We start from the raw sequence: 16,946 nt of genomic DNA, 5'->3' as shown, positions 1-16,946 counted from the left end.
TGGCAAGTGACAGTTATAACCACTGTAGCAAATGGACATTGTTGTAGCACTGTAGTCTACCCCGGAGTACTGTTATCTTATACTTCTAGAAGAGGGTTTAGTGTAAGTGACGATGTCATAGGAAACAAATATCTCCTGACTTACACTAGACCTAGAAGTAGAAGGATCTCCTTCAAGCAAGAGCAACTCCAGTTTGTGCTAGAGGTGCTTGCCAAAAGGTAGTGCATCTAACACTCATGATGCTTGAGTTGCTGTTAGGAGATCCAAGAAAAAATGTATTTTGTTTTAACAGTTATATTTTTATTTGGAAATTATTAAAATAAGTATAAAGACCACATCAAAATAGGATTGCATGGATATTATTGCTTAAGATGGGTTTCTTAAAAAAGTTCACATAGGCCTTGGCCTGGTAGGTCAGAGCATCATCCTGATACGTGGGTTTGATCTTTAGTCAGGGCATATACAAGAAGCAACCCATGAATGAATAAGTAAGTGGAATAACAAATTGATACTTCTCTCTCTCTCTCTTTCTCTCTCTCAAATCAATAATTTTTTAAAAAGATCATAAAAAGAAAAATATTAAATAAATATTATAAGTGGTATGTGGTAGAAAAGGCAAAACTATTTTTTGTTTGTTTCTTAGATTTTAGAGAGAAAGGAAGGGAGAGGGATTAGAGAAACATCAATGTGAGAGCAAAACATCAATTGGCTGCTTCTTGCATACCCGCTACCAGGGTTGAGACCCCCAACCCACGTCCCGGGCTTGTGCCCAGACTGGGAATGGAACCAGCAATCTTTAGGTGCACAGAACGATGCCCAACCAACTGAACCACACAGACCAGGGCAAAAAGGCAAAACTTTTGACTTTGGTGGGTACATGACTGTGTACCTAGCCTTCGAAATGGCTTCAGTGGTCCCCAGCTCCTGGTATTCATGCCCTAAAATCCCCTCCCACACAGAATAGGGCTGATGTGTAACCAACAGGCTCTTGTGGGAATGAAAGAGTGTGACTTCCAAAGCTAGAGCAAGTCATTGAGGCTTCACTTTGACCTTTGACCATTTGTTCTGAGGGGAGTCAACGGCCTTGCCGTGAAAAGCACCCTGTGGAGAGTCCCATTTGCTGAACAGCCAAGGAACTAACAGCCCACAGGAGCTGAGTCTTCTTGTCTACAGCCCCGTGAGTGAGCTGACCTCTGGACTGCAACCTGTATGACCCCCGGGCCCAGAGCCGTCTCAGCTAAGCACCTCTTGAATTTCTGCCCCACAGAAACCGTGTGGCATAAAACATGGTTATTGTTAAGATGCTAAATGTGGGGGTGGTTTGTTAAGCAACCGTATAAACTAATAACAGATAAAGAATATAAATAATACGATGACCAAGGCTGGGAAACAGCGATAGAGAATTCCGTTTACCATTGCTCACAGGGAGCTTTGTTTTTTCTCCTCTTTTCTGAAACTTCCATCACATGGAGCTGAACTGAGATGTAACACTGTGTACCTGCTGCTCCTGTTGTTGCTGAGCATGTACATGGTACCTCCTACCTGACAACGTGTTGACTCTCACTTCCTCTGACCATGAGAGGATTAGAGGCTTTTCATGGATGCAGACTCTGTAGCCAAGAGAAATTTAGCAGCAGTCCGAGAGATGTGACCTGAAGTTCTGAATTCCAAGTGTTAAACAACTTGCTGTTTCTCTTGTTTCCTTTCTGTTTCTGGAAAGATCTCAAAGCAGCTGCCATCTCTCAGCTCTATCCTCCTGTGTGATTTTATCGTTTTCCTGGGCCACTAACTGGGTCCATGGTTAATTCAGAATCATTGTCACAGTGTTATTTTATGCGACTTCTATAACAACTTACAAATACGCATTAGCTATTTTTCTTACTTATTAACTCCCTCAGCATGTCAGCAGAAGCAGGTTGCTTAAAAAAGTTCCTAGACACATTGGTCCAGGTTCTTACCTTCATGCAGAGGACTCACTGGGAAGAGTCTCATGATGCTGTTATTTCCTCCGACTGGAGAGCAAAGAGCTAGTGAAAAGAGCAGAGACTGGGTAAGGAGAATCCAGCTCATTTTCTATATTTACTCACATACTCTCACTCACTCTTTTTATTTCCCAATTATTTTCTCGTCATCGGCGGAAGTTTCTTATTAGGTCTTGGGCATGCATGCTAAAAATTAATTTGGTTTCCACTATGTGCTGTGTTCTGCTGTGTCAGCATTTCCATAATTACACTCCGCCACTGGCTGCCCCAGATGACTGCTAAAATTATATATCGTGGGGTTTAACTACAGACCAGACCACGGTGTCTTTTAATCTTCACTGGAATTCCTTCCAAATAACTAAGGAGCTAATCACCCTAGCCCTATTTTTCTTTGTCTCTATTTTGGGCCTTTTCAAGCACCCCTCTTTCAACAGAACAGAAGTTCCTATACCTCTTACATTTTCAAGCTGCTTTGGGGTCACGGTGTTGGGGAAAGTGAACAGAGACCGATTTTCTCCATAATCTCATCAAAAGAGACTCCAGGAAACAGAATCCTAATACCTGGCAGGATGTTCTGACCCACAGACACATTCTTTGCCACATCATAAATGTAGTGAATAGCTAATTTTGTGGAAATCTAGACTCCACACGGTCACTTCTTGATTCTAGCCCATGGATCACGTTTCTTAGTGCAAATGACCCAGATGAAAGCAAATATCGGTAGAGATGTAAATTAAATATACCAAGAAGGCTAGCTTCTAGTTCTGGTTCTAAATTTCTAACCACGATTTGAGTGAGTCTCATCACTTTCCAGGTGCCAGTCATTCTATCTGTAGGACAGGAAGGCGCTAGGAAATGATTAAAGAGCACTTCCAGCTCTCCAGACCTGGAGCCTCGGGAACAGGGATGGCAGCTCAAGACGCCCACCACGCTTCCCACGGCCACGTGTTCTCACAGCCACCTCTGTCTTGGTGTTCCTGCTCGCTGGTGATTTTATTGTCAACAGTCATCTTTGTATTGTTTCTTTTTTTAATTTAGATTTCCTATCCTTTATTTCTCCCTCTAAAGCAATGATGGCGAACCCTTTGAGCTCAGCGTGTCAGCATTTTGAAAAACCCTAACTTAACTCTGGTGCCGTGTCACATATAGAAATTTTTTGATATTTGCAACCATAGTAAAACAAAGACTTAGATTTTTGATATTTATTTTATATATTTAAATTCCATTTAACAAAGAAAAATCAATAAAAAAAATGAGTTCGCGTGTCACCTCTGACATGCGTGTCATAGGTTCGCCATCACTGCTCTAAAGCCTTTACAGACCGAGGTCATGATAGAGATAGAGACTGGCTACCTCTTGATATGAATTATGCTATTCTAGAGTGCTTAGAAAATGAACCTTCTAGGAAAGCATCACCAGTCATTCTTTATGTGCTTATCTTTTCTTCCTGGAATGTCCTCCTTTAATTATTTGATTATTTATTGATAAACGAGCTCTCCACACAAACAGTCATCTGTGTGCCATATCCCTTGCTTCAGCCCCAGCACCTAGGCCATTGTTGGACAAAATAACAATTCTACTTGTTTATATCAATGGATATGCTCAGTATACTAGATTAATTAATTGAACCAGAATCTCTTTTTAGGAAATCTGTCTTTTGAAGAAGTATACCTCCAAAGACATCAGAACTATTTAGAAATAGCAGCAGTTCAGAAAACACTTAGTGTAGTTCCATTAAACTGTCCCCAGTGTGATATACAGCAGAAAATCAGAAAGAAAAAATTCCTAGACAGAGGGGTATCTAGTAAACCTCTAAATAGTGCGCAGCTGTATGGCATGTGGTACGACTGGATAAACAAACTTAAGCACATTTGGGTTGGAGAGTTCTGGCTATAATTGTACTTTACATCTCTTTCTGTGGTCAGGCATAAAGTAAAACCTTAGCGGTGCTATTCTGAATGGCCATGCCATATTAGGTTATGGAAAATCCTCATTAATTTGAGTTCTATAAATCTAGACTTTACAAATCTAAAACTGATTTAGTTTTTCAAGTAGGAGTGATTTCTAAGAAAACATATTAAATGAAATGAAGGAAATATAAATGAAATTTTTAAAAATTAAAATTCATGATGAGATCTAGTTCTACTTTGTAATTTGTTTTAAAGGAAATAATGGAATGTACTCTTCAATTTCAGTGATTACTTATGTCTGTGTATTTGACTGGTGTTTTGAAAGTACATTGTTCATTGTTTAGTAACTAAACAGTCCTTTGAGGCCATTATGCAAGAGAATACAAATTTAAAAGATTAACAGCATTGATAAAAACTCAATTATTTGTACTCCTTTTATATATACCTAAAGGTACGACTCACTCTAAAATTATGTTTCAGTAAAGTTTTGCAATTCTAGAAAAAAAAAGAATTATTCTGAAGTACTTAATTTATAGAATTGATATGTCAAAGTGAAATTGTTTTGAGGCTTGCTATTTCATGATAAGAAAATATAAATCACAAATTATTACATTGCTATCAGTACAGTGACACAATTGAAATAATGTTTCTATTTTTATAACTAAAATTTAGTTTGAAACTATAGAAAGCAGAAGTTTAGAAATATATTTTAATATTTCTTCTGGTTCTTTATTGTACAGCTTACATATATTTGTAACTTCATGGGATTGGCAGGCAGGCAACATACCTTTTGATGAATATGAAAGGAATTTGGGGTTGAGTAAATATAATCTGAAAATCTAACTAATGTTAATGAAAGTCAGTGACAGATAAAACAAATTTAATTTCCACATAATACTTTAAATACTGAAGATAACCTCAAATTCCTATGTGACACGAGACATAGTTTGCTTACCACAAAACACTTATTTTTTAAATTTAAAGATTATTCATAATTAATGTATAAAATTGAAAAAGCAACAGAAAAATAAAAGGAGGAAGAAAGTAGCCCATGTGGAAAGAATCTCTGCTAACATTTGACTACTTTTATTTATTTTTAATTTACCTTTGTTGTTGAAAATATTAGAGATGTTCCCCATTTTTTCACCATTGACCTCCTCTCCCTACACTCCTCTCCCCCAGGCCTTCACCACACTATTGTCTGTGTCCATGGGTTATGCATATATGCATATAAATTCTTTGGTTAATCTCTCCCAACAAATTCACTTTTGTTTCTATATATTTAAAAACATAATTAAGATCTTAACATAATTAAGAATGTATATATTTTTATATACTGGCTTTGAGAAAACTTAAAATTTATTTTTTTCTAATTATAAAAATCATATGTCTCTTGTAGGAAATTTAAACATAAAAAAATAAAAGAAAAAAGTAAGAACTACTCAGGATCTCATTATCTAGAGAATATTAGTTGGACACAAATATATATCAGGATTTAATAACTGATGCAGTGGCAATGCAATCAATAGATAAAAGATAAACTATTTAATAAATAAACCAGAAAAAAAAAACCATATGGGATTATTCATATTGTACCTGTACACCAAGATAAATTTTAGTTAAATGTGAGATATAAATGTTGAAAAAAAAAGTACTATCTCTAGCTGGTTTGGCTCAGTGGATAGAGTATTAGCCTGCAGACTGAAGGGTCTCAGGCTCGATTCCGGTCAAGGGCACATGTCTGGGTTTCGGGCTCAATCCCCAGTAGGGGATTCTCTCTCATCATTGATGTTTCTATCTTTCTCTCCCTCTCCCTTCCTCTCTGAAATAAATAAAAGTATATATTTTTTAAAAAGTACTAGAATAAAAGGGAGAATTTCTTTATAATCTTAGAGAAGCAAAGCTTTTTAAAACTATGACTCAAAATCCAGGAGATACACTTTTTTAAATGATAACTTTGACTATTACATATATGTAAAATATATGTGCATGTTAGAACAAGCACCTAAATATCTGAAAACTAAGGAGAAGAAAAAAAATGACAAGCCAGAAAATATTTGCAATTCATATCATACAGAAATAGCAAATTCCCTGATATGTAGAAAGCCGCTACAAATTAATAGGAAGCATAACAACCCATCATAAAAATGAACAAGAGATATAAACAGTCCAAATAAAGATAAAAATGATCCTTACACAGATGAAGAAATATTCAGATTTAAGATAAATTTGAATTAAAACTACATTGAGGGTCAGTAGAGATTCTGCAAGTGCCCCGCAGAGGTCAAAACTCCGTGGGAAAGATGCACCAGTAGGAAAGTATAAAAAACTCCTTTCTCCTGCAAGGCTCCGAGGCTCCAACGGCCCCTGCGAGGCTGCGCCGGCCCCTGGGAAGCCGGTGGAACTGCACGAGCCGCCCAGACGGCTTAGTCGACGGCCCGTGAACCAGCGCGCAGCCCCATGCACAACTATCACCCGAAGGGCGAGAGGGGCAGGAGCAGCTGTAGTGTTGCTTTCTCCTCACTTTTGGTAGCGAAATCCTCATTTTAAACATAAGAGGATACATTATTTTTAAAAACCATTACGTGGCTCCATACCCTTTCTGAGTAGAGCGTGAACAAGTCGTGAGAGACCTTTCCGAACACAGGGACACGTTGCGGATGGAAATAGCTACATTTTCCATGTGTATGACCTTTGACCCGGCGACAAAAAGCGTACACCTATGGATGAGGACAGTGGGGGGGTAAAGGCAGAGGGAGGGGTGGGAACTGGGTGGAGGGGAGCTACGGGGGGAAAAAGGGGAACAACGGTAATAATCTGAACAATAAAGATTAAAAAAAACTCCTTTCTTGTCATTATAATTACCTCCCATATGTGTGAAACTTTCACGTCCCTCTAACATTAACTTTGCATATTCAGTAATATCTTTCATGTATTGCCTTAGACATTTGGACTGAGACTTTTTAGACAAATTTTTAAACCACTTTGTCAAAAAAAAGGGAGTATTACAGCTCCCTGTAAGGAAAAGGGAGTGGCAGCTACAGGATGATAAAGATTACTAGAGAGCTCTCTCCCTATAAATGGGAATTAAACAATTTTTCATGTGAAAGGTAAACAAATAAAAAAAAGTTCAGCAGCATAATTAATAAAAATGCTCCTACTACAAAGTTAAACAAAACAAAACACCTATACTGAGATATCATTTTTATAACCTAGAAGATGGGCAAAAATCCAAATTTGGGAAATGGGATCTTCCATGCATTGTTGGCAGCAGTAAAACACAGACAGGAAGCATTTAGTGGTGGAGTCATACGGGAGCATATTCATCTCCTCCAGGCCCAGTTCATGTCTCACCTCCTCAGCAAAGCCTTTCCTGCTATCACACCACCATGTTCTTCTCTGCTTTCCCTTATATTTACTGTCTGTTAATGTCCTTTTATTACATTCTGTCATACATCATCCTGTTTAAAATTTTCAAATGTTTATAAATTGTCTCCTGAGCAAGCCAACCCTCTTGAGGGACAGGTACTCTGTCTTATTTTCCTTTTCATTATCCTACTATTTTCTTGGTGCTTGGCTTATGAAAAACCACCCCAAAGAAGTTTAAGTAGGACTGAGTAATTTAACAATAAGGGTAGTAAGTGATCATGAATAGCTTTGTAAGGAAGATCAAAGCAAGGTTCACAAACTGCACCTTTCCCTTTTATGACTACAGTCAAAGAAACCAAAGTAGCCCGGCCAGCATGGCTCAGTGGTTGAGCGTTGACCTATGAACTGGGAGGTCATGGTTTGCCCAGTTATTAGGGCTTGGGTTGCAGGTTCAATCCCCAGTGTGGGGTGTGCAGGAAGCAGCTGATCAATGATTCTCTCTCATCACTGATGTCTCTCTCTCTCCCTCTCCCTTCCTCTCTGAAATCAATAAAAAATATATTTATTTTAAAAAAAAAGAAACTAAAGTAGGAACTTTTATCACTCAGGATCCAAACAGGAAACAGAAGGCTCTCTCAAAGAGACAACTGGAGAGATCTTACTGAAGGGGACATTTATAGAGGTGTGGCAGGGTTAAGGAAACAAACAAGAAATGGTGAAGCATCCCAGGGGTAGCAACTGTGGAAAGCCATTACAAAAGTGCCAAAAGCATGGTACTGAGTGTGATGAGAGCTAAGTAGTGGGAAATGGACCAACTAGCTGAGCTGTGATGTCGGTAGAAGAATCTGTTCATTATCAAAATTCACTCTCTCTGTGGTTCACTACTTGGCTTTCCTTTTCCCCAGCCCGCTGCTCTCTGAAATCTACCCAGTCCTTCCCACTGGATGAACCCAAGGGAAGTGAGGGAAGTAAGAGGGTGAGAGAGCCCATGGAAGTCAGCCTGCTGGAGCAAGAGCACCACGGGGAAGAGTGGAGAATGGATCTGGAAGGACAAATGGAGGATCATCAGTATAAGACTCCTTCCTGTTTTCTTTAGACATTGCTATTCATCAAACGTGTTGCTGTTTGTGACTCTCTATTTTTACCAAATAATATAAGGATGGTCACCAGATGCAAAATAGTTGATTTATTATCAATCACCAAATAATAATGTTTTCAATTATGTTATTTATTTCAGCTATGGCATTTTTTTTAGTTTTTCTCAAAGCCATCTTATATTGTTCCACTGTTTTTATATTTTATTAGAGTTGCCACTTTAAATTATCAATCTAACAATAATATAAAAACTAGAACTTCCTCTTGTATTAATGTATGATTTTTAATGTTAACCTTACTTCTGATTGAAGTCTATAATTCATCTCCATTTGGTATGTTTTTCGGGACCATTTTGATCCTTCAATTTTTTAAACTACAACTGCATATTTACTGTAATTATTTAAAACATATAGAAAATACATCAAGTATTTTCAAGAAAAATACTCTATGAGAAATGTAGGTGTAATAGTACATTTTTGCTTGTGGGAAAACTTATTAACACTGTGTAGCCCCTAGAAACTAGCAAGAAACCACAATAGCTGAAGACATCAGCTCTCCTGCTATAAATACAAAAACTAAACCCCTCCAAGGGTCCTTGACCAGCCTTTTTCACACCCCTTGTTCACATGCTAATTCAGGTGCAAATTTTGACCTCTAGATTCTGTGCAGATTTAACTTGCCCCCAAATGTCACATTTCCTATTTTAATTGATATGTTAGAAGAACTCGACCATTTCTACACTGATAAAGTGACTGGCTACCACAAAATTAAATCTGCCTTGCACTGTACCCTGCGTAGATGGTAAAATGCGATTGATTGGGATGGAGAAGACTGCAGGAAAAGAAGACCTAAAAAAAAATGTCAAGGGTTTGAAGGACCTATTGAAACAAAGAGACTTGTTCAACTTCACAGGGAATAATTCGGTTGAGAGTTCACAGGAGAGGCATGAACCGGAGATAAAGTTAAGGAGTTGAACTATGAAAGCTCTGAGCCTGGATAGGATCACCAGGGAGGAAGTAGGCGGAGGATGAAGTATTAAGCCGCTCTTCGTGAATTACGAGGCATTTGGAGAGGAAGGGAGCTTTCCAGGTATTAAACTGTATTTTTTAAACTCTCATGATGAAAACATTGTGATAATGAACTGCAACAGAGATCAATGATAAAAAGTCCAGAAAGAGACTCAAGAACATATGGGGATTAAAACATGATAAATGGGATGTTCCCACCCTGTAGAGCAGGCAGAGATTATTCAGCAGAACAAAACCAGCGTGGGATTTCTTCCTCAACTTGTTGCTGTTTTGACTATTTCAACAAACGAAACTAATAACTAAAAACCTAGAAAAATGTTAGAGCCTATCTTTAATCTGTATGGAATTCATACTGATGTAATTTACAAACAAATAGCATAAAAGTAAAATTTCTAAAATAATTCTGGGATAAAGAAGGTATATCTAAGCATGGCATGCAAGATAGAAAACATTCAAAAGCTAATAAAGAATGAATAATGCAACTAAACAGTAAAAAATAACACACGGAGAAAAAGATTTTCAATAAACCCTACAAAGGGTTATACTCTTAATACAGTATATGAAGTTTTATAAATCACTATTACACAAATGAATACATCTATAGAAACATAATGGTTATGCCAAATAAAAAAATCATGAAAAATATAAATGGCAAAAAACTTACAACCAATGTTTGGCATGATTGATTATAAAAACAAACTAAAATGACAGTAAAATACCATTTTTCATATCACCAGATAGGCAAAGATATTACCCAAATTTTATATTATTGATGGAGATCACTTTGGTGATATATTACCAAAAGTTCTAATACTGGCTATGGTAGATAGTATTTTCTAAAGACATCAGTCAGCAGCAATATAAACCCATTTCACGTATTTCTTATAAATGTGACATCAACACTCCAAGATCTAGAGATGGGGCCTAAGTCCCCTCCCCTTGAACCTGAGTGACTGACCTTTGTAATTGCTTCAACTAATAGAATGTGGCAGAACTGCTGCTGTGTGACTTCCAAGCGCTAGATCATAGAATGTAACATGGTTTCACCTCTCCTTTCACACCTCTCTCTCTCTCTCTCTCTCCCTCTCTCTCTCTCTCTCTCCTCTTTCTCTTGAAACTCAGTCCCATGAAAAAGCTAGGCCCTCAGTTGATGCCTTGCAATAACTACTAGATAACTAGAAATAGAATGATTGGCCAAACCCCTAGACTTCCAGTCTTCCCTCTGAGATCCAGCATCATAGAGCACAGGTAAGCGGTCTCTGAGTCTGAATTTCTCACTCACAAGGAACCATAGGAGATAATACATTATTATTGTTATTTCAAGCCACTCAGTTTGGGAGTGCTTGTTTAATGTGGTTAGCAGGTAACTAATACACTGGCTTTTCGCACCATATGTAAAAGGCCTGAATACAGGGGATAGATGCTGATAATCTGTCTTGAGGAAGCAATCAAACAAGTGTACAAGGATTTATGTACAGCGAAGTCAATTACAGCTTCCGATTTTTTACTCGTATAAGCAGGATAATGTCCATTGGGAACTGCTTAAATAAATTGTGATACATCCATTAATGAAATATTATTCAACTATTGAAAATATGTAGTAAATCTGTATTTGGCATAGGAGCTCTTCAATTTATATTATTAGGCCAAAAAATCAAATTTCAAATATTTTACATATAGAGCCCTATTTTGAGGAAAATATTTCTCTTTAGGCACAGAAAAATTTTGAAAAATATGCTTCAAAATTATAATAGTGAATAACCTTCATAATCAAGTAAAACAAGCAATTTCTAATTTGGAAATTGTAAAGAAAAAACTCAAAGCACTTATGACATCTCACTTAATACTCACAGATGCTGTGATATACCTATTTTAGGGCTTTTGTTTTTAAAAAGATGAGGTACATATGTCACAGTTTGAAAAATTGGAAAATACTGTCTTTGTCCTTCCTCTCTTCCCACAGCCCCTTTCATACTCCTGATCAAGCTGACAAGTGCCCTTCTCATTCTCAATATCTAGGGAGATGGGAATAAAACTTTATTTGAATGGATGTGCATAGATACTACCCTGAAAATAAATGAGTCATTATATCATTGAATATCAAAAAGAACCTGGATACTATTATAATGCCTATTTTTATAAATAGAGAAAATGCCTCAAAAACTCTAACTGCCTTGCCCATTATCAGTCAAGAATGATCTGAAGAGAAACTAAATATGCAAACTCCCAAACCTATGATCTTTGCAGAGTACTAGGGAGTGCTGCAAAGCATTTCAAATTTCAATACCAGGTGCAATACCAGGTATTATGCAAAAAGAATTATACAGGAATACTGCCCTAGGCATTATGTAAATTAATACTCAGCGACTTCATTTAAACAGAACTATAAGGTAAAAAATAATGATTATTATACATTGAATTTCACAAATAGATTATTATTAAATGATACAATGAAAAAAGCCAAAAGTGAGTGTTCTCTTTAAATCTAATTATGTACCAAGATAATCCATTTATTTAGATGACTATATCGACGTTATATAGTCATCTAAATATAGTTAAATATAGTAGAATATAGTTAAATATATTCTACTTACTTTTCATAGTCAGAAGGGGCTTATTTCAAACCTTAATAATAAAGGGTGTCCCAAAATTCACGCAAGAAGTAATTTTGATAGAAAGCACAGGTTTATAATTAAAAATTGTAAATTTTTTACTTTATGAGTTCAGCAAAATTTATGTTCAGAACTCACTCATTTTCCTTTATCCTTCAAGTCTCACTTCCTAGTCATAGGGACATGTGTCTATTTCCCCCACAGGAAGGTTGATTCTGGCTATAAAATCTACTGTTAAAGTACATGGCCTGGCAATTCTATATCATTGGTCCAGAAGTAATTACAAATTTTGACAATTTTAAATTAGTTATCCTGTCTTAATCGTGTTTAACTGATTTTTCATTATGTTGCTTCAGGATCCTGCAGGGAAATAAGTCATTGGGACTTTTCATAACTACCCTGGTAACACTTTGGAAAATATTTTCTACCTTTAGGATAAATTACATAGAGGTGTGTCATTAATTAGGAATGTCTGAGAAATTATCAGCTGTAGCTCACATTCCACATAGAAGAGGAAATTGAAGCTCAGAGAATATCATTACTCAAGGGTCCAAAACCAAAAAGTACCAGCCCAGAATTAGAAATTAGATTTCCTAAATCTTCGTCCACTTCTTTCTCTCCTGGCTTCCTTTCTACCCTATGGCAACGCTACATCTTCCGAGCTGGACCAAAGAAAACGAGTGACTACATTCAGTTCTCCAGGATAGGTTGTCTGCCGTCTATGGGACACTCGGAACACAGTGGTTGCTGAATTCTGTCTCGTTAACGAGACAGTTCTAAATGTGAACCAAGGATGCGCCTAATGCTATAGGTTGTATCCAAAACCATTGCTTAATTGAGTGGTGATGGCAATCTTCCTGAATCATTGCAAATTATTAAGCAGCATGTGGTACAACTGGGACCAGAAAGGCTCAGGTGTAATAAATGATTTTCCTTTGAGGAAGTCATTTCTTCATGTTATGGAAGTAATTCATTGGGGAAATAAAAGAAACTTCAACTGCAGCTATTAAGCATATTGAAAAATCTTTTAAACATAAAATACTTTGCTTCTTGACTGAATCAAAGCATAAATCAAAGACCCATTTCCATAAAAATCAAAGCCAGGCAAATTCATTTAAAACAAAATTGTTCTTTGACTCATTATTTATATTGTGGCATAAAAACAGTAATTATTTTCTCTGAAGAAGTTTAAATTTCAATTTGTAGTATATGTATTAATTCGCATTTTTATGCTTAAGTAAAATGCAAAATGAAATAACCAAACAAAAAAGGAAAATTTGGAAATTATGGTATTATTGGTATTTAGAGAAGTACAAAACAAGTTGAAAATCCAGGTAACTTATAAAACAGAAGTATTTTAAAAATAAATAAGGTATCAGGAATAAGTCTGAAGTGACTGAGCCAGTAGTAATAAGCCAAGAACTAGAACATTAAGAATTTAGGGCAGGGTAATTTACAGTTACTCTGAAAGCCTCATGGCTTTAACAAAACTGACAACAGCCTTCCCTTCCCCTCCCCTCCCCTCCCCTCCTCCTTTCCTTTCTTGTTCTTAAAGCCCATGTACATTGTGTCTGTTATATTTTAGTTTGTGTATACAATTTTTGAAGCATGTTTTCCCTTTTTTTTGCTACATATTATTAGTTTCTTAATACTTTTTTTCTGGGTAACAATTATAAATGATTATCCTAAAAATTCAAGCTGCATAGTTTAGATTACTCTATTATTTCAGCATTTTTCAATATTTGTGAATACATTTCATTCAAAAGCATTTTTGTTAAAATTTGTTGTATAAGAAGTGGTTTGAAAATACAGTACAATTTAAGGGGATTCCAAAGTGGATAACAACATCAATCTCCAAAAGAAAAAAGACCAAAAATTCATATTTTACATGCCTACATTTTAAGAAAAGTCTAACATCCAACATCTGGGAGTCATGATTAGGCATTAAGGGAAATGAATGTCAAGGATCTCACATGAATTAATCGGATTTGCTATTACGTAATTTGAATGGGAGCCCTTCATTTCTCCACTTTGTAAATAATCTCTCGTCAAGGACCTACCAGTGGGTGAAAATATGACAGAGAGTTTACATTACTCAGAAAACCAGATGCAGAAAGGGGCATATGCCTGCGAGGCTCTCTGCTCATCACCCACACTTAATCCACGGGGCCAGGAGAAAGTAGCTTGTTTTAAAATGCACGTCTCATTGTTTCCTTTAAACAGGTATATAGTTTCTGTTTTTGGTGATGAAAAAGTTTTGGAATTAGTGGTCATGGTTGTATAACATTGTATTATTAATTCCACTGCAATGTACATTTAAAAATAGTTAATATGCAAATAGTTAATAGTATGCAAATGTCAATTCACTACATTGTACACCTGAAACTAATATTATAATACTGTATGTCAACTATACTTTGATTTAAAATTTTTTAAATGTTATCTTTTTTTTCAAAAGTAAGAAAATGAACTACATGGTAGTGTCATGATAACAGAGCTTACTAAGAAGCCAAAATCTTGCAATTGCAAAAAAGGATAGGATAAAGATTTGTCTGAAGTCCACGTGTTTTGACATTGTACTAGATCTTATTTTTCACATACTAGACAGATATTCATAAATGACTTTTTTTCTTTTTCCTTGAAAAATAGGAAATCGTTGGAGGCAATATGTTAATTTAATTGCATTTATTTCTTGTGTCTGATTAATCTTGCATACTCAAAATGGGAAACAGTTGGGATTACTCTTCATGTTAAATTGATAATAACTTTAAATAAATCAATGGTATTGTTTGAACATGGATTTTTTTTGAACATGGATTTTAATCTCTTGATTAAAAAGACACTGAAACAAATCTTTAGCCATCTAATGATAAAAAACAAATGATCATAGTGGATCACAGCATTCTACATATTTAGAACATATTCTTAACACAGTAAATTAGGAACATTATTTTTGAGGAAGCGATTTGTAGGTAGTAACATTTTTTTCAACTGTCAATAATTTAAGCTACTCCTAAATGTAAAGCTGACTACTTTTCATGAATTTGGTGCAGCTGTTCAAAACTGAAATAGTGTCTCTCCTGCATCCTGACAATTTTCACAGAAAGCTAGAAACCAGACTGGAATGCAACATTAACAAACTCAAGAAGTAAGATTTTAAATCTAATTATTTTGTGTAGAAAACAGTATTTTTATACATAATTGAGATCTGTAATGTTATCTGCTACATATCCAAAGTGAGCAGAAAGACAAATGGTTCCTTAGAGAGCACCCAGCCTGAATACCAGTAGATTGATTGGCCATGTGACATCTCCACAGGCAGTTCTGTGCTGAGTGCACAACTGCCTGTGTAGCTCACCAAAAGGCCAGATGTGGCTACTAGAATGTTCCAAGGCTTGGCATCTGGGTATTGGCAAGACCCAGCGGTAGCCTCAGGTCTTGTGCTAAAATAGGAAATAAAAGAAAGTTCCACAGTAGAGAGTCTAAATGACTCTGAAGACATACACAGGAATAAAAAGTAATTCAAAGTAACAGCTCTCAGTAAGTGATTGGTTTGTCTATACCAATTAAATATACTGAGAGAATGTCAAAATAGTTTCATGGCTTGAGCTAATGATTTTTCATTGGCTTTAAGCATGTTCTAAGTTAATTGTATCAATCAAATGAATTACTTTCCTGTAACTGAGAATATACAGCACATCTTTCAGTGCTAAATACGAAGAGAAGAAAGGCACCCATATTCTTACCCTCAGATTTCACGTACTTGTAGAGTGCTTTGAACTATTCTTTGCATTGCCATAAAATTTAATGTTGGAACCCATAATATGGTTGGTGGAATATAAAAATGAACTGTTTTATGGATATGACTTTATAGAGTTATTTTCTTATAGATTTATAGGTAGATTCTGAAAAGTAGCATGGTAAAAACAAGAACCTTGAAATCCATACTTTGAACTCATTAATTCCACTCCTCAAGAATCTATCCAAAATTAATTAGATATGAACAGAGATTTATTTGTAAGGATGTTCATTGTGAAAGTAAATAGCTAAATACTGATACAAATATGCATTTGTAGGGAATGTTACACATAATAAAGTATTCTGCAGCACTAAAATAAATTTTAAGACTGTTTAATGGCATTCCAATGCTATTAAAGACAAGACAAGACAAAACGATATAAACAATAGGGCCTGAATTGAAAAAAAAAAGGTGTATACTGACTCAATACTGGAAAAAATATATAAAAGTATGAGTATCATTATGTCTGAATGGTGGATTATGGGTAATTTTTATTTTCTTCTTCATTAGTTATTGTTGTTAATACATTTTATAAAGATCATACAATAAACATTTAAATTATGAAATAGGAATGAAAACAATGTGCATATTTATAGTATGAGTGGGACATATCACGTTTGAAAGGGCTGAAAAGCAACCACAACTTCTTCAAACATAAAACACTGAAAATTCTCCAGCTGCTCTTGGCAATGACACCCAGGTATTGGGATTTCTGCTTTGTTGTTACTGAGGATACGGCAACAGATTCAAAGGGAATCCTGATACTATTGCTCTGGTGGAAAGCTATACGTGAAAAGGAAAATCCACTTTTAAACTAAAATAGCTCAGAAGTATTTCTAATAGTACTGCATTGAGAAACAATTTCAAAATGGGAAACAAGTTTATGATAATAGCATCCTCTTGTTATAAAATTGATTTATTTCAATTTATTCCAAATGTTAGATCACTTATAGTTTCCTTCCCAAGATGTACCCTCTGTCTCATTTCTCCAGTACTTAATACTAAAAGTTAGTCACACCATTCTCATTGGGCTTCTGTTTTCTAGTTAAAGATCGTTAGAATTCTTTATTTTGCTTTATTTATCTCTTGTGCCCCTTAAGAATATTTATATCAATGAAATATTCGTAAGGGGCACAAGAGATAAATAAATA

General features: G+C 35.7%; 1 long non-coding RNA gene across 1 annotated transcript in view; it reads right to left on the bottom strand.

Annotated features, from left to right (window-relative positions):
• The window catches only part of LOC106727555, a 45,060-nt gene that overhangs the window by 24,680 nt on the left and 3,434 nt on the right, over positions 1–16,946 (bottom strand). Inside the window, exon 2 of the long non-coding RNA XR_001363785.1 lies at positions 1,959–2,027. This is a non-coding gene — a long non-coding RNA (uncharacterized LOC106727555). The remainder of the gene's footprint in view (positions 1–1,958; positions 2,028–16,946) is intronic.

Source organism: Myotis brandtii, unplaced genomic scaffold (assembly GCF_000412655.1).
Source record: "Myotis brandtii unplaced genomic scaffold, ASM41265v1 scaffold112, whole genome shotgun sequence".
NCBI classification, from domain to species: Eukaryota; Metazoa; Chordata; class Mammalia; order Chiroptera; family Vespertilionidae; genus Myotis; species Myotis brandtii.
This window is presented reverse-complemented; position numbering and strand designations above follow the sequence as displayed.